Here is a 16,561-nt window from a genome sequence, read left to right on the forward strand (position 1 = left end):
GCCAGCTCTGCTCCTGTGATGACTAATGGATGTACATGGTGATGGTGCCCTGTCTCTGCGACAGGTGAGACATCCCTCAGACTAGAAGTACATTAAAGGGGAGCCTTTGAGACTCAACTGCCTTCCTTCAGTTTCTATGCAGCCATCGATCCAAAAACCATGAAGAGTGTAGCACATCTTTCCATCTTTGCTTTTCAATTGAGTTCTGCTCTCTCAGCAGATTGCATAATATATTTTTTAAGGCAGCAAAGACTCTGCTTCTGAATGTCAAAGGTTGTCTTAAAGTTATAATGGGCTGCGCCAATGTCTGTACAAATGTCCTTAGCTTATGATAGTTCAATTTACCATTTTCCACTGTACATTGGTGTGAGAGCAATATGCATTATAAATTACATGAGATATCCAACACTTTATCATAACATGGGCTTTGTCTTAGATAATTTTGCCTAACCGTAGGCTAATGTGTTATAATCATGTTTAAGGTAGTCAAAGCTATGATGTTTTCAACTTATGATGGGTTTATTGAGATGTAACCCCACTGTAAATTGAGGAGCATCTGTATTTAATCTCAAATTGAATATTATTCTATAGTAGGCATTTGTTTCAATGTCCATTTATTCTTTAATGGTAGACTTATTCTTCATTACACAGAAATTCAATAAAGTGAAACTTGAAAAAGAACTTATAGGTATAGGAATTTTTTCAATATATGGTACCTGTTTACTAAATTCAAGGAACCCTTGTCTGATGTCCTAATAAAAGGTTACCTTCATTTTTTCATTTTAAAATATTCCATTTGTTGTTTTTGTCTCTATTTCCTCTTCTTCAGTTCTCAAGATTTTGCTCATTTCCAAAAGGGAGCCTCTTAGGAGTTGTGCTCAGGCATTATCTGAGCTTACTATTCAGTAGAAAATATGGGGAAGGAAGATTGGCTGAAAGTGACTGCTTTTTCAGTCCAGTTATTTTCCCTGGATAGTTTAATTCAACTTTTTTGCTTTTCCTTTAAGTCATCAAGCCTTCAGGTAGAACACATACAAAACAAGCAAAATTATAGTTATATTTTGATAATTCTTAATTTATCATAAAGTTTAAGGATATACTATATAATAAAGAGGTAATATGCAAATTAACCCTCACACCCTCACAAGATGGCTGTCTACAAGTAGGCCAGCAGGGGGGTTATTGAGGGATGACCAAATGACTGAACAAGCAGGCTGTGTGGGACGACCAGGCTGGCGGGGGGGAGGGGGGAGAGTTGGGGGTGACTAGGCCAGCAGGGAGGCAGTTAGGGCAACCAGGCTGGCAGGGGGGGAAGTTAGGAGTAACCAGGCTGGCGGGGGGGGAGGGGCAGTAAGAGGCAACCAGGCTGGTGGGGAGTGGAGTTAGGGGCAACCAGGCCAGCAAAGGGGGCAATTGGAGGCAATTAGGTTGGCAGGGAGGGGCAGTTGGGGGTAACCAGGCAGGCAGTGGGGGGCAACTAGGGGCAATCAGGCCAGCATGCAGAGGCAGTGAGGAGTGATCAGGCAGGCAGGGGTGAGCAGTTAGGGGCAATCAGGTAGGCAGGCAAGTGAGCAATTAGAAGTCAGTGGTCCAGGATTGTGAGAGGGATGTCTGACTAGCAGTTTAGGCCCAATCCCAGAGAGCCTAAACTGGTAGTCAGACATCCTCTAAGAGATCCTGGATTGGAGAGGTGCAGGCTGGGCTGAGGGGACTCCCCTCTCATAAACAAATTTCGTGCACCAGGCCTCTAGTATTATATTAGAGGTCTAGTAATAATTAATGTCGTTTTCTAATACTTTTTTAAATCAAATTTATTTAAACAATACAACAAAATTTAATCAACAATATAGTTGCCGTTGTTTTCTACTACTTGTGCCCAATGCTCAGGAAGCATTTTAATCCCTCTGTTGTAAAATTCTTGTGATTTTGATGCAAAAAATTCGGTCAATGCATTTTTGAGGCATTCTTCATTATTAAATTTTTTTCCAAGAAGAAAGTTTTGCAAAGAACGAAACAAATGGTAATCAGAAGGGGCAATATCAGGAGAATATGCAGGTTGAGGGAGAACTTCCCATTCCAACTGGCGCAGTTTTTCAGCAGTGATTCTTGCAGTATGCGGTCGTGCGTTATCGTGGTGAAGAATTACGCCCTTCCGATTAATCAGCGCGGGTTCTTTTTCTCTTAAAGCTTGGGCTAACCTTTCCAATTGGGCACTATACACTGCACTTGTAATGGTTTGGTTAGATGGTAAAAGTTCATAATGAAGAATTCCTTTAAAATTCCACCAAACACACAACATCACTTTTTTTTCGCATGCAAGTCAGGTTTTGGCATGGGCTGCGGAGCCTCATTTTTGTCCAGCCATTGAGGCCGCCTTTTCAAATTAACATACAGCACCCATTCTTCATCTCCAGTAACAATTTGCTCTAAAAACGGCAAGCAGTTTTGACGAGAGAGGAGCGAACTGCAAATTGTGACTCTTTGATTACGGTTGTTGTCGGTCAACTCATGAGGAACCCATTTTCCAAACTTTTGGACTTTGCCAAGTGCACGCAATTGATTGGAAATTGTTTTTTGTGAACAATTTAAAGTTGTCGCAAGCTCTTGTTGGGTAATTTGAGGATTTTGCACCAAAAGAGCTTGAAGAGCTTCTTGATCAAAATTGGACACATGGCCTCTACCACTCTTGTCATCTAACGAAAAATTTCCCTCGCGAAATTTCTCAAACCAACGCTGGCATTTTCTGGCGCTAACTGCATCTTGACCAAGAGCACTACAGATGTTTTTTGCAGCCTCACTTGCTTTTCTTCCTAATTGGAACTTGTAAAGCATGCAGTGCCGAATATGCTCTTCATCCGCCATCTTCTTAGCCCTGGTTTTGCAACAAAAACCAAACCAAACACAAACTTTTTCAAGCAAAACTTGTTAATTGCACTTCACACGTTCTGTAGATACCACGTGTTTGAAGGTTATGTCAATACAAGTCAACGCCAAGCAAGATTTTAAACGAATGTTTAAAAACGGCATTAATTATTACTAGACCTAATATATTTTTCTGTAGTCTTAATTGTGATTTTTAAGAAATCATGTTTTAAGCCAAACCTTCTTTCTTCCCACCTCCCACACTCATCCTTTGGAATAATATATCTTTCTATGCTTCTTTTTGCTGACTATGAAAAAAAAAAAATCTCATGGCTCATGATTCTCACTTATGTTCATGTTTGGTCAACCTGTTTCCATTTTCAGATCCTTTCTTTCGTTTTTCCACTGAATTCTGTGCCCTTGTGGTAGGATTACTTCACCAGGCCACCTCACCTTTGGGCCCTAGGTTGGCTTGGCCCGTGGGAACTTTGGCAGGGATGAGAGGGAGGGAGGGGAATGAGGCCTGTGCATTTATTGCCCTTCCCCTTTTTGTTGTCCAGAGCCTTGGCTGTATTTCTGGACTAGCTTACAGTTTCTATAACATGTCCCTCTCCACATAGCCTGTTTGTTTCCAAATTCCAGTAACCTCCTTGCCCTTTTAGGCATATGGGTATTAACAGGGACTGATCCCAATTGCATTGTCCCTTGAGGTTTCCCTATCCCATTGTAGACAGGCCTTTTATTAAACTTTCCTCAATGTGCCATCCATTCTTGCTGGGGCCCTTGATGGGTAAAACAATACAATGAATGCTTATGTTACTGGGAAGTAGTGTGCTATAATGGTTATTTTCCTTTTGGTGTCAGATTGATCCAGGTTTGAGTACATCCCCATCACTTGATAATTTAACCACTCTGGGCCTCCATTTTCTCAAATTTAAAGTGGGGCAAGTATTACCTATTTCACAGAATTGTTATGAGAATATGTATGAGTACTAAAATGTTAATTATTATATTAGTTTAAATATAAATAGATATGTATATAATACAATTTTTTAGTTCCCTTCAGTTTACACTGAGTAGCTCCCTTACTGGTAAGGCCTGGGCAATTACAAAGCTGTCATCTTAGCTCCTCTACATTTGGTGCAGCTATTTTTGTGTTCATGTTATGTGTACTCCCGCCCATTGCACCATATATTTCTGCTTGTTGAAATGACACTTTGTTTCCCACAGATAATCCTGGTGGCTCTAGCTCTGGTAACTCTACCTCAAGTCTGTGGAATTTCTTCAGATGGTGAGGGCTAGAAGCAGGGTGTCCCCATGAAGTGAGAATTTTGTGCTGGTGTCTTACCCGTGAGTGTAGGCTGCTGATGGCTCAGGTGCTATGCATCATTAGATAGTCCAACTGCTTCACAGAATAGCTGTTTTATATATATATATTCTGTTTTGAGAGCACTGGCTAAGCCCAGAGAGGTGCTGCAAGGATTAGCTAATCGATTATTTTAAATGCTTTGAAACTGGCAGAGTTTAGTGAGAAGAAAGGGCTAAGTAATTTTAGCAGGCTCACTGGGAGTATAAACTCTACCAAATGACTCCTAATTTGCCTCACTATCTAGTATAGGGGTGTCGAACTCAATCAGAGAAGGGGCCAAAATCTAAAATCCAGCCTAAATCGCGGGCCGAATGGTTTACTGAACAGTCATAAACTGTCATTGTGATGGAAACGCAGCGGAGTGCAGTGATGACAGCGCGGTGCGGGCCACATTGCAAGGCCTGGCGGGACGGATTTGGCCCGCGGGCCTTGTGTTTGACACATGTGAATTCTATTAATAGTAGGACTTGCTTATTGTGCAACATGTCCATTAAAATGAATTATAAATGTTATTGCATTTAAAACATGACCTGGGAAATGCGTTGAGATAAGAAGAGGTGTTTGGAAAATACACCCAGCTTTTGTCAAATGGAGCTGCAGCTACTGAAACCACTTGGGTTTCTCTGACTCAAAACAAGCTCTGTGAAGCGTGAGTCAGTAACATGTTTTCCAAGGGCCTGCTGTGTGTCAGGGCTGGATATGGTCACCATGGTTCTCTGCCTCAAAATTTCATAGACTAGAAGAGGAGAAAGATACACACAGCCACACACTTTAATAGCCCAGCCAGTGTGGCTCAGTGCTTGAGTGCTGAATCCATGAACCAGGAGGTCACAGTTCAATTCCCAGTCAGGGTACATGCTCAGGTTGCTGGCTCAATCCCTAGTAGGGGGTGTGTAGGAGGCAGCTGATCAATGATTCTCTTTCATCATTGTTTCTATTGCTCACTTCCTCTCTCTGAAATAAATAAAAACAGACAAAATTTTTGAGAAAAAAACACCCTTTCCTAGGGTGTAATAGGAGCTAACATGACAGGATAAAGAAGGTACACAGCGATAAAAATCAAATGGTAATAGCTCAATATGAGGCAAATCAGGAAAGATTCATAATGGAGGAGAGGCTTGAATTAATCTTTAAGGATAAGAGAAGTTTGCCATTTAAGAAAGGGGCTAAGGAAATTCCAGAGAGAGGGAACAGCATATGAAAAGCCCCTGCCACCTAGTTTCATTCAAATGTATTTAAGAGTTTCTACTTCCTCTGTATCTAGGTCTATCTTGTTCTCCGCACATAGTAGATATTCAATTAATACTTATCAGTGGATAGTAGTAGGTGGCAGGATTATAGGTAGTGATTTCAATATTATTCATTAGGTTTTTTCTTTATTTTTAATAATGGACATGCCTATCTTTTGAAATTAGAATATCCAGGGAGTGTTTATGAGAGTTTGTGGCTGCATTGGAGTTGAAGATTATTATATTCAAAGATGACAATGAACTTTGGGGTTTGGGATGGTTATTAACCTGGTGGGACAAAGGCTTGAGATTATGGTGGGTTTTGCTGGAAATGAAGCTGAAATGACATAGGTTGGGGCTCGCAGAGTTGGACTTTCTGTTGTAGGCAGTGGGAAATCAGAGAAACTATTGGGCAGGGAAGTGCCATTATCAGAGCCCTCTGACAACATCATAGAGTCTGAATTGGCTTTGGGAGAGTTTGGAGGGAAAAGAACCAATTGCGACATTTTTATAGTCCAAGTGGAAAATACTGGAGGTTTTTAGGTTTGGGTAGGGTTGGGGAGAAGATAGTGAGTTTGGTGATAGGCCAAATATGCAGTGTCTGTGGATAGTCTGTGGAAGGCCAGTGAGTTCTTGGAACTGTCCATGAGGATAAATCAGCCCTTAAAACATCTCTACCTCCAGGACCGGTTTGGCTCAATGGATAGAGCGTTGGCTTGGGGACTGAAGGGCCCTGGGTTCGATTCCGGTCAAGGGCATGTACCTTGGTTGCGGGCACATCCCCAGTAGGGGGTGTGCAAGAGGCAGCTGATCGATGACTCTCTCTCATCGATGTTTCTAACTCTCTATTTCTCTCCCTTCCTCTCTGTACAAAAATCAATAAAATATATTTAAAAAAAAACAACAAAACAAAACAAAACAAAAAAACAAACATCTCTACCACCAGAGACCCTGGAGAACCTGGAGGGGGTCGGGAGGAGGCTCTCTGGAACCCCAGGGAGGCAGTGAGGGGCATGGACAGCTGGGTCAGAAAGGCAAGAGAGAAACAAAAGAAAATGATTCTATCAAAATCATGGGAGGAAAGAAGAGAGAGATGCTTTAGAAATGAGCAAATTAACTAGACAGGAGGTTGGTTATTTTCTTTATTCTAGGCATTTCTCTTCCTCATTGCTTACGGGTTTCTGTCCAAAAGACATCTTTTTTATAGATGTCTTCCCAGACCATCTCCCTAAAATAGCACTGTTCATCATCACTGCATATCACCTTCCTTGCACACTGTTTTAAAATGTAGGTTTTATTTTTATTCAGGTTTAGTGAGGCCAACAGATCAGGAGCAGTTTGCCTTCTTTCCAAAGTCCTCACCTCATCAATGGAGAGAGATGGCTTTCCTTCCTTCCTTTTTTTGTGCAAAAAGCTTTATTGCTTTCATTTGGTCCAATGCATGGGAGCAGGCTTCAGGGTGTTTAAAGAATGGCTAGTAGTTTTGAGAAGAGGCTCAGGTAAAAGCCAGGACACCAGGGGAATGCAGAGGGGCCTCTCAAAGGCCTCTGGACTCCGAAGACTCCTGGTCATGCTGGAGGGTGAGCCTTCCGAAGACATACTTGCCCAGCCCAGCCTGGGGGCCAGCCAGCCTGCAGATGTTAGTCAGGTGGTCGCCCATCTTTTTGATGAGTTTCACCTCCTTGGCCAAGAAGTGGTTCTGAGGAAGTCACAGAGATGAGGGTCTGCACGGGTAGAACCCAGAGCATGCAGTTCCAAAAGGGTCTGATTCTGATTCTGGTTCCTCTTCAAGGCCAGGGTGGCCTCCATGAGTTTTGCCCACTCATCTTGGGAAGGTTTCTGTACATCCTGGAAGAGAACACGGCCACTAAGCTTGTTTTGCAACTTTTAAGAGATGCTCAGCGCTTCTTCTCCGCCACCTCCAGCCTACTCGAGGAAGAAGTGGCCCACACCTCGAGAGCCACATCGTCCGAGTCGAAATAGAAGCCCAGCGAGAGGTAGGTGTGGGAGGCCTGCAGTTGCAGGCTGGCCAGGTGGTTGACCACAGCCTCCATCTTTGTGGAATAATTCTGACGAATTTGGGAGCTCATGGTTTTTCAGCAATAAGAAATTAAGGTTAAAAAAATGAAACAAAAAACAAAAAACAAACAAACAAAAAAAAAACAACCCACCCCAGTGTTGGCTGGTCCCCAAGTTGGTTCTGAAGGTGGTGACTGGATGAGATGCAGGAGAGTGGCTAGGCTGGAAGAAGGGGTGTCCTTGGATCTTTTCTGTTCATACACTGTTGAAGCAAGAGACAAACCCGGGACTGCCGAGGGCACTGCCTGTACTTTCTTGTGGTAGCAAAAGTTCAAACTATGCTGAAAGGCATAAAGTATATGAAGAGAAGTCCCATATGCTCACCCCTTGGTAGAACAAAGGTTAATGGTTTGTATATTCCTCCCCCAGGGTTTCTTTTATGCATGCACTCACCTATTTCTTTTGTTTGTGTAATGCATACTTTAATTTCCCTTTTCACTCACCAATGTCATAGACATCTTTCTAGGTCAGAATATAGAATTGCACCTCCTCTTTTTAAAGAGCTATTTTAGTAGCCACTGCACAAACATACCTTAATTTATGTTAGCATGTCCCCTACTGCTGTCAGTCTTTAAAATGTTTTGCTAGGTTTTTACTATTATAAAATCTGTGGCAAAGATGCTCATTTGTTTTCCTAGTATTTTGTGGGCTTATTGTTTAGCTTTAAATCTTTAATCCACATGGGATGTATTTTGTGCAGGAGGGAAGGTGGGGATTATAGTGATTTCTTGACTTTCATCATTCAAATGATTACCCACCTGAAGAGAGTCAGTCTCCAGGCACCCAGGTAAACACGTTGCATCTGTTATAGAAATACAGTGAATATTGTAATAAGGGAACTCTCTATGGTGGGGAATAGTAGGTAGTGTGTTGGGGAGAGGGAGCAGAAACAGCAGGCTCAACCAATGTGGACTGGAGCAGGGGGCTTGCTTTCAGGTTGGAATGCTGCATTTTAATTAGCAATATTACTCCCTAATGCTTAGCTGGAGTGGTGGGGGATTAGAGACCCCTGCTTGCTCATCATAATTTGGAACCTGCACATCAGAGTGTCTAATTAGATCTCTCTTTTGAAAGGTCAGCCAATAAAATTGTCATGTTGTATCATTCAAGGTCGAGAAGCTACTCTGCTGTAAGCTTGGTGGATTTTTTTTTTAAAGTTAAAAATGGCCTGTTCATGTCCAGTGCCTTTAACAACCTTTGCTAGACTAAGATTCTAGCAGGCCATCATGCAAAGGATCTCTGCAATCTTTCTGCCACTTAGAACAATTCGTGTTCTTTATATATTTTTTCTTTATCACTTTGGACACTGTACTAGAGAGTCAGTATCTTAAGCCCTTTGGTACAGTTCCCTGTTCACAAGGAAAACAGTGTTTAATTCAGTCTTTGTTTTGGGTCTTAGATTCTGTAATTGAATATTATTTTCAATTAATTTCTATGGGAAGAAAACCCCAAATAAGCTATGCTCCTCTGGAAATGTTATTATCATACAAAAATTAATGAGGCTAGGTTTTTTTTTTTTTTTGATATTATTACTTGGCTATAAGTGAAGTTGGGGAGCTATTTTCATTCTTTTAAACCACTAGGATCTTAATCAGCATTCTCTATGGGGTGACGAGTTCAGGGGGGATGTGAGTTATGGGCTTCCCTTCTGTATGACAGTTGCTGCTGTCTTGCTCCACTTACTTGGCCTCCAGGAGTGGGGCCACCTCCTGGGTTCATCAGACCTCACACCAGCTTCCTCACTGCTCAGAGCGGTTGGGCGGTCAGCCTAAGGATGTGAGACGAGGGGGAGGAGTATTCAAAGCTGCAGATGACATTACTCCTATTTCAGTTATATTCTGGGTTAAATGAGCTTTTGTGAGGATGTCAGGAAAATCTTACTGCTGCTAATAACATATTTCCCAAAATGCAGTTGCATCAGAATCACCTGAGTGTTGTGTTTCCCTCCTCCTCCTCCTCCTCCTCCTCCTCCTCCTCCTCCTCCTCCTCCTCCTTCTTCTTCTCTCTCTCTCTCTCTCTCTCTCTCTCTCTCTCTCTCTCTCTCTCTCTCTCTCTCTCGTGTGCTTTCTTTTTACAAATTCTCGCTCAAAGCTATTCTTCTTATTGTGTTTTTTTTTTCTAGAGGGAGAGAGAGAGAGAGAGAGAGAGAGAGAGAGAGAGAGAGAGAGAGAGAGAGAGAGAAACATTGATCCGTGCCTCTCCTATATGCCCAAACCTGTAAACTTTTTATGTATGAGATGACCTCCAACCTCCTGAGCAACCTGGCCAGGGTTCACCTGGGTGTTTTAGTCAAAATGCTGCTTGTTGGATTCCACCCCAGAATCAGAAACTCCTGTTGTAGAGTTCAAGAGTTTATTTTTAAAAAGCCTCCCATGCTATTGTTGTATTGGCTGTTGTCATTGGGAGATGCTCATCTGGGAAAAGTTAAGCAAGATTTCTAGAAGGTTTTACTAGGAAAAGGGAGGTCTGCACCAGTGAACTCCCATTAGGTAACCTCACCAGTCTTTACAACATCTTTGCTGACAGGTTTAGAAAAGATCCAAATAAATGCAAGCAGACGTATTTCCCACTTGCCAGCAAAAAGAGCGCTGCTGACGCCAGGCGAGTGGCATTTGCAAGGCCACTCAGGGCATGCTGTGTCATAAATCATATTTTGAGACTGAAGCAACAGAAATTGTTTCCAGGACAGGGTTGCTTTCTTGCTGTCTTATCTTGCGTGTATCTGACAGCTTTGTGTTTTGCTTGAAATGGAAAGTCATTTCCCAGATGAGAGATTATTTTATTAGTGCTCTTATTTTCTTGGTAAGTGTTCTGAATTTTTTCCTATTAATTTCTACTTTTATGCACAGTGATTCTCAATTGGTGAGAAAATGATGATCTCATAATCTCTTTTCCTTGTACTTGCTGAGTGATTAGCCTCATTTGCTGTGTGAGTTCCACTTCACGGTTGTGAAATGATGAGTCTCTCCGACTCTGGCTGAGCATGTCGGCCTGATGGCTTTGACCTTTTCCATGAAAACAAGGGGGATGAAAGGATGCGACGTGTGTTTAAATCATCATTCAAAAGGGGTTATTTTGGCTAACAGCTGGAAAGATATGCTTTGCTAAACTCCTAGAAGGTACCAGTGGAATGTTTTGTGTTTGGAGTTGTTTAAGGCCTTCGAGGGTTATTATTATTATTTTTTTAAATGAATCTTTATTGTTCAGATTATTATAGTTGTTTCTCTTTTTCCCCCACTTAGCTCCCCTCCACCCAGTTCCCACCCCACCCCATACACTTACCGCCCCCCGCATTGTCCTCATCTATAGGTGTAAGATTTTTGTTCAATCTTTTCCCAAACCCGCCACCCCTTTCGCCCGAGAATTGTCAGTCCATTCCCTTTCTAAGCCCCTGATTCTATCATCAAGAGTTATTTTTAAGCAGTGAGAAAGAAAATTCCGATTTCCCATTAAATACAAATGATAAATTTACACCCTGAGTCACAGGCTGTGTGGATAAATACATTAGAGATTCTCAAGCATGTGCAGTTAAATTCGCTTCATCTTCTCTGTGATAGATATTACTTCCACTGCACTTAATTGGGATCATGGACAAATTTAGATTCAGAGCATCTCAGAGACTCCAAGGGATGTATAAATATCTCACCAAATGCATTTAAATGGCATTCTGGATTTGGCCAGGGTCTCACTGTAGTAATTTGCAGGTGTGACTGATATTAACTTATAAATTCCCCATGACTGGTCCTTTGTTGATTTCAGGCGTCCCTCCTGCTCGGTAATGATTGCTCAGCAAGGCTATTTTACTTTCCCTCTCTGCAGGCCCTTTATTGCTTTGAGGCACGTGTATGTGTGTCTGTGTGTGTCTGTGTGTGTGTGTGTGCTTTTTATAGTAATGCATGAGACAGTATTTCCCATTGGAGCATATTCATGTGAGCTATTTCATACTTGACATATTTCTCTCTTCACTTGGCTGTGCTTTCAGTTCAGGGGACTTGGGATCTGAATGGATGAGCAACGACACAACATAGGTACTGTGTGGAAATATGCAGATGCTCTAAGGATCTGTACGGCATCGCACTTGGCTATGGACCCTGTGATGTGATTTTTATTTTATTTATTTATTATTTATTTATTATTATTTTTTAAAATATATTTTTTAATTAAATTATTATTTTTTACATATACCAATGCCACTCCCCCCCCTGTACATACCCTCCCTCCCCAGAGTTTTGTGTCCATTGGTTGTACTTATATGCATGATTACAAGTCTTTCGGTTGATCTCTTATCTCCCCCAGATCTCCCCAACCTCCCAGCTGTAATTTGACAGTCTGCTTGTTGCTTTACTGTCTCTATATGTATCTTTTGATTCTTCAGTTTATAATGTTCTTTATCATCCATAAGTAAGTGAGGTCATGTGGTGTCTCTCTTTCACTGGCTTGTTTCACTCAGCATGATGTTCTCCAATTCCATCCAGGTTGCTGCAAATGATGAGAATTTTTTCTTTTTTATGGCAGCATAATATTCCATTGTGTAAATGTACCATAGTTTTTGGATCCAATCATCTGCTGATGGGCACCTAGGCTGTTTCCAAATCCTAGTTATTGTAAATTGTGCTGCTATGAACATAAGGGTGCATATATTCTTTCTGATTGATGTTTCTAGCTTCTTGGGATATATTCCTAGGAGTGGGATTACTGGGTCAAATGGGAGTTCCATTTCAGTTTTTTGAGGAAGCTCCATATTGTTCTCCACAGTGGTTGCACCAGTCTACATTCCCACCAGCAGTGCAGGAGGGTTCCTTTTTCTCCGCAACCTCGCCAACACTTGTCGTTTGTTGATTTGTTGATGTTGGCCATTCTGAGAGGTGTGAGATGGTACCGCATTGTTGTTTTGATTTGCATTTCTTGGATAATTAGTGACTTTGAGCATGTTTTCATGTGCCTCTTGGCCTTCCTTCTGTCTTCTTTTGAGAAGATTCTATTTAGATCCATTGCCCATTTTTTAATTGGGTCATTTATCTTCCTTTTATTAAGTTGTATAAGCTGTCTGCAGATGCTGGAGATTAAAGCTTTATCAGTGATAACATTTGCAAATATGTTCTCCCATACAGAGGACTTTCTTGTTGTTTTGTTGATGGTTTCCTTTGCTGTAAAAAAGCTTTTTATTTTGATGTAGTCCCATTTGTTTATTTTCTCTTTAGCTTCTATTGCCGAAGTATCAGTGAAGAAGTTCTTTTGACATATGTCTGAGATTTTGCTGCCTGTGGATGCCTCTAGTATTTTTATGGTTTCCCGTCTTATGTTTAAGTCCTGTATCCATTTTGAGTTTATTTTTGTTTATGGTGTAAGTTGGTGATCCAGTTTTGCATGTATCTGTCCAATTTTCCCAACACCATTTATTGAAGAGACTGTTTTGACTCCATTGGATGTTCGTGCCTCCTTTGTCAAATATTAACTGAGCATAGTGATTTGGGTTGATATCTGGGTTCTCAATTCTATTCCATTGATCTATATGTCTGTTCTTGTGCCAGTACCAGGCTGTTTTGAGAACAGTGGCTTTGTAATACAGCTTGAAATCTGGTATTGAGATCCCTCCTACTTTACCCTTCTTTCTCAGGATTGCTGTGGCTATTCGGGGTCTTTTGTTGTTCCAAACGAACTTTTGAAGAGTTTTTTCTAGGTCAGTGAAATATGCCGTTGGTATTTTAATTGGGAGTGCATTGAACCTATAGATTGCTTTGGGAAGTATGGACATTTTGATGATGTTGATTCTACCAATCCGTGAACATGGTATGTTCTTCCATCTGTTTACATCGTCCTCTATCTCTTTTTTCAGTGTCGTGTAGTTTTCCGCGTATAGGTCTTAAGTTTATTCCAAGGTATCTTATTTATTTATTTTTTTTTTGGTGCGATGGTAAATGGGATTGCCTTTTTAGTCTCTGTTTCTGCAAGTTTACTATCGGTGTATAGAAATGCCATATATTTCTTGGTGTTAATTTTGTATCCTACTACATTGCCAAATTCATTTATTAAGTCAATTAGTTTTTTAATGGAGTCTTTTGGGTTTTTTATGTACAATATCATGTCATCTGCAAATAAGGATAACTTTACTTCTTCTTTTCCAATTTGGATGCCTTTTATATCTTCTTCTTGTCTAATTGCAATGGCTAGTACTTCCAGTACTATGTCAAACAGGAGTGGTGAGAGTGGGAAACCCTGTCTTGTTCCTGTTCTTAGAGGGAATGGTTTTAGTTTTTGCCCATTAAGTATGACGTTGGCTGTGGGTTTATCATATATAGCTTTTATTATGTTGAGGTATGATCCTTGTACTCCCACCTTGTTGAGAGTTTTTATCAGGAAAGGGTGTTGGATTTTATCAAATGCTTTTTCTGTATCAATTGATATGACTATATGATTTTTATCTTTCAATTTGTTTATGTGATGTATCACGTACCATCCTTGCATTCCTGGAATAAATCCTATTTGGTCGTGGTGTATAATCTTTGTGATGCTCTGCTGAGCCGATTTGCTAGAATTTTGCAAATGATGTATAATCTTTGTGATGCTCCTGCTGGAGCCGATTTGCTAGAATTTTGTTGAGGATTTTGGCATCTATGTTCATAAGGGATATTGGCCTGTAATTCTCTTTCATTGAATTGTCTTTATCTAGTTTTGGTATTAGGGTGATGCTAGCTTCATAGAAGGAGTTTGGAAGTGTTCCTTCCTCTTGGATTTTTTGGAATAGTCTGAGAAGGATAGGTTTTAGTTCTTCCTTGAATGTTTGGTAAGTCTCCTGTGAAGCCATCTGGCCCTGGGCTTTTGTTTGCTGGAAGCTTTTTGATGACTGTTTCAATTTCTTCCCAAGTTACTGTTCTATTGAGACTTATAGATTCTTCCTGATTGAGTTTTGGAAGGTTGTATTTCTCTAGGAATATGTCCATTTCCTCCAGGTTGTTCAGTTTGTTGGAATAGAGTTGTTTTTAGTATTTTGTAACAATCCTTTGTATTTCGGTGGGGTCTGTTGTTATTTCACCTCTTTCTTTCTGATTTTGTTTATTTGGGTCCTCTCTCTTTGTTTCTTGGTTAGCCTGGCTAGAGGTTCATCTATCTTGTTTATCTTTTCAAAGAACCAGCTCTTGGTTTTATTGATCTTATGTATTGTTTCTTTGGTCTCTATGTTGTTTATCTCTGCTCTAATTTTTGTTATTTCCTTCCTTCTGCTTACACTGGGCTTTTCTTGTTGCTCTTTTTCTAACTCTTTGAGTTGTAGAGTTAGATCATTTGTTGCCATTTTTTCCTAGTTTTTTGCAATAGGCTTGTAGGGATATGAACTTCCCTCTCAAAACTGCTTTTGTTGTGTCCCATAGATTTTGGATTGTTGTGTTTTCATTGTCATTTGTTTCCAGGATGTTTTTAATTTTTTCCTTGATTTCTCTGGTAACCCAGTCCTTGTTTAATAGCATGCTGTTTAGTCTCCATGTGTTTGATTTCTTTGGATTATTTTTATTGTAGTTAATTTCCAGTTTTATGCCATTATGATCTGAGAAGATGCTTGTTATGATTTCTATCTTCTTGAATTTGAAGAGACTTTGCCTATGTCCCAAAATGTGGTCTATCTTTGAGAATGTCCCATGTACACTTGAGAAGAATATATATTCTGTGTCTTTGGGGTGGAATGTTCTGAAGATGTCGATTAATTCCATCTGGTCTAGTGAGTCATTTAGGATTGCTATTTCTTTGCTGGTTTTTTGTTTAGATGATTTGTCGAAGGGTGACAGTGGATTATTAAAATCTCCTACTATGATTGTATTGCTATTAATCTCTCCCTTAATGTTCTCCAGCAGTTTTTTTTTTATTTTTTATTTTTTATACTTATAATACTTGCCTTCTTTTTCCATATTTGGGACATACTTACACTCAAAAAATTTGGAGCCCATGCTTTCAACCTTTATGCTAATTCTGTCTAAAATCCAGGTTTCATTGACTTTGCAAGTCTCAGGCCAATTCTTTTTTACATCTACCTAAGGTTGTATTGTTCATGACAGGTTTCTTTTCTAGAGGTAGGACTTACTATCTATGATAGTGAGACTGTGTAATTTAGCAAATATGTACTTTTAGTTTACTCCATGTTCAGCATTGTGCCAAAGAGTAATCAGAGATGGTTTTGCCCATAAAAAACATATAACCCTGTAGATGAGATGGAAATGTAAAAGGCTAATTCTATTACCAGAATAATAGCTTGGTTGGACTAGGAGCTGCTTACTTCTCCCCAGGAAGTTTGGGGAAAGAATAATAGAGTAGGGAGCATTTGCATTGGTCCTTTCCATAAGGAAAGGAACTATGGGAGGAATGAAACAATGTGAGAAAAGACAAAGATATGTGGAAGTGCATGGTGGAATAATTTTTTAAATGTAAGGTACATATGCTCTGCGTAATAGTGGGTGATGAGCATTGGAGAGTGGGATATGGATATGACCTCAGGGACTTCACTGCTATTCTCAGAAACTTTATCCTAGACAATTGGGAAGCATTGGAGATTTTTAAAACGGAAGTGACATGAGCAGAGGTCCTTGAGGGCTGCATAGGGTGTGGCCTAGCATGGCACTGGGCAAATTAACCAAATGCTTAGTCCAGTGCCAGCTGAGTCTTGGTCATACTATCTTAGGTTGTAAATTTTATTTTGTTAGAGGTGAAATAAAATTATAGAAGATATTAAAAGCAAATGGAAGGTAACTCATGAATGTTTATTTTAGGTTATTATAAATCAGGGGAAGAAAAACCAGTGACATGAGCCTCAGTAAGGAAAGAAAGGTCTGGATTTATCAATAAAATAAAGTTAGTGTATGAAAATGAAACATCCATTCACTTCATCACATGATATTAGACTATGCAGATGGTTATATAATGTAGGCATTGAGTAGGAAATAAATATATGTGAAATGTTTTGCAAACTATGCCATCCTACATAAATGGAAGTTATAACAGTAATCCTACTTTTTAATATTATACCATTATTAGGATT

General features: G+C 40.2%; 1 pseudogene; it reads right to left on the minus strand.

Annotated features, from left to right (window-relative positions):
- Positions 1-6,929: 6,929 nt before the first annotated feature.
- On the minus strand, positions 6,930-7,557 carry LOC118708473 (annotated as a pseudogene).
- Between the last annotated feature and the right edge of the window lie 9,004 nt (positions 7,558-16,561).

This window comes from Pipistrellus kuhlii, unplaced genomic scaffold (genome assembly GCF_014108245.1).
Source record: "Pipistrellus kuhlii isolate mPipKuh1 unplaced genomic scaffold, mPipKuh1.p scaffold_m20_p_1, whole genome shotgun sequence".
Taxonomy (NCBI): domain Eukaryota; kingdom Metazoa; phylum Chordata; class Mammalia; order Chiroptera; family Vespertilionidae; genus Pipistrellus; species Pipistrellus kuhlii.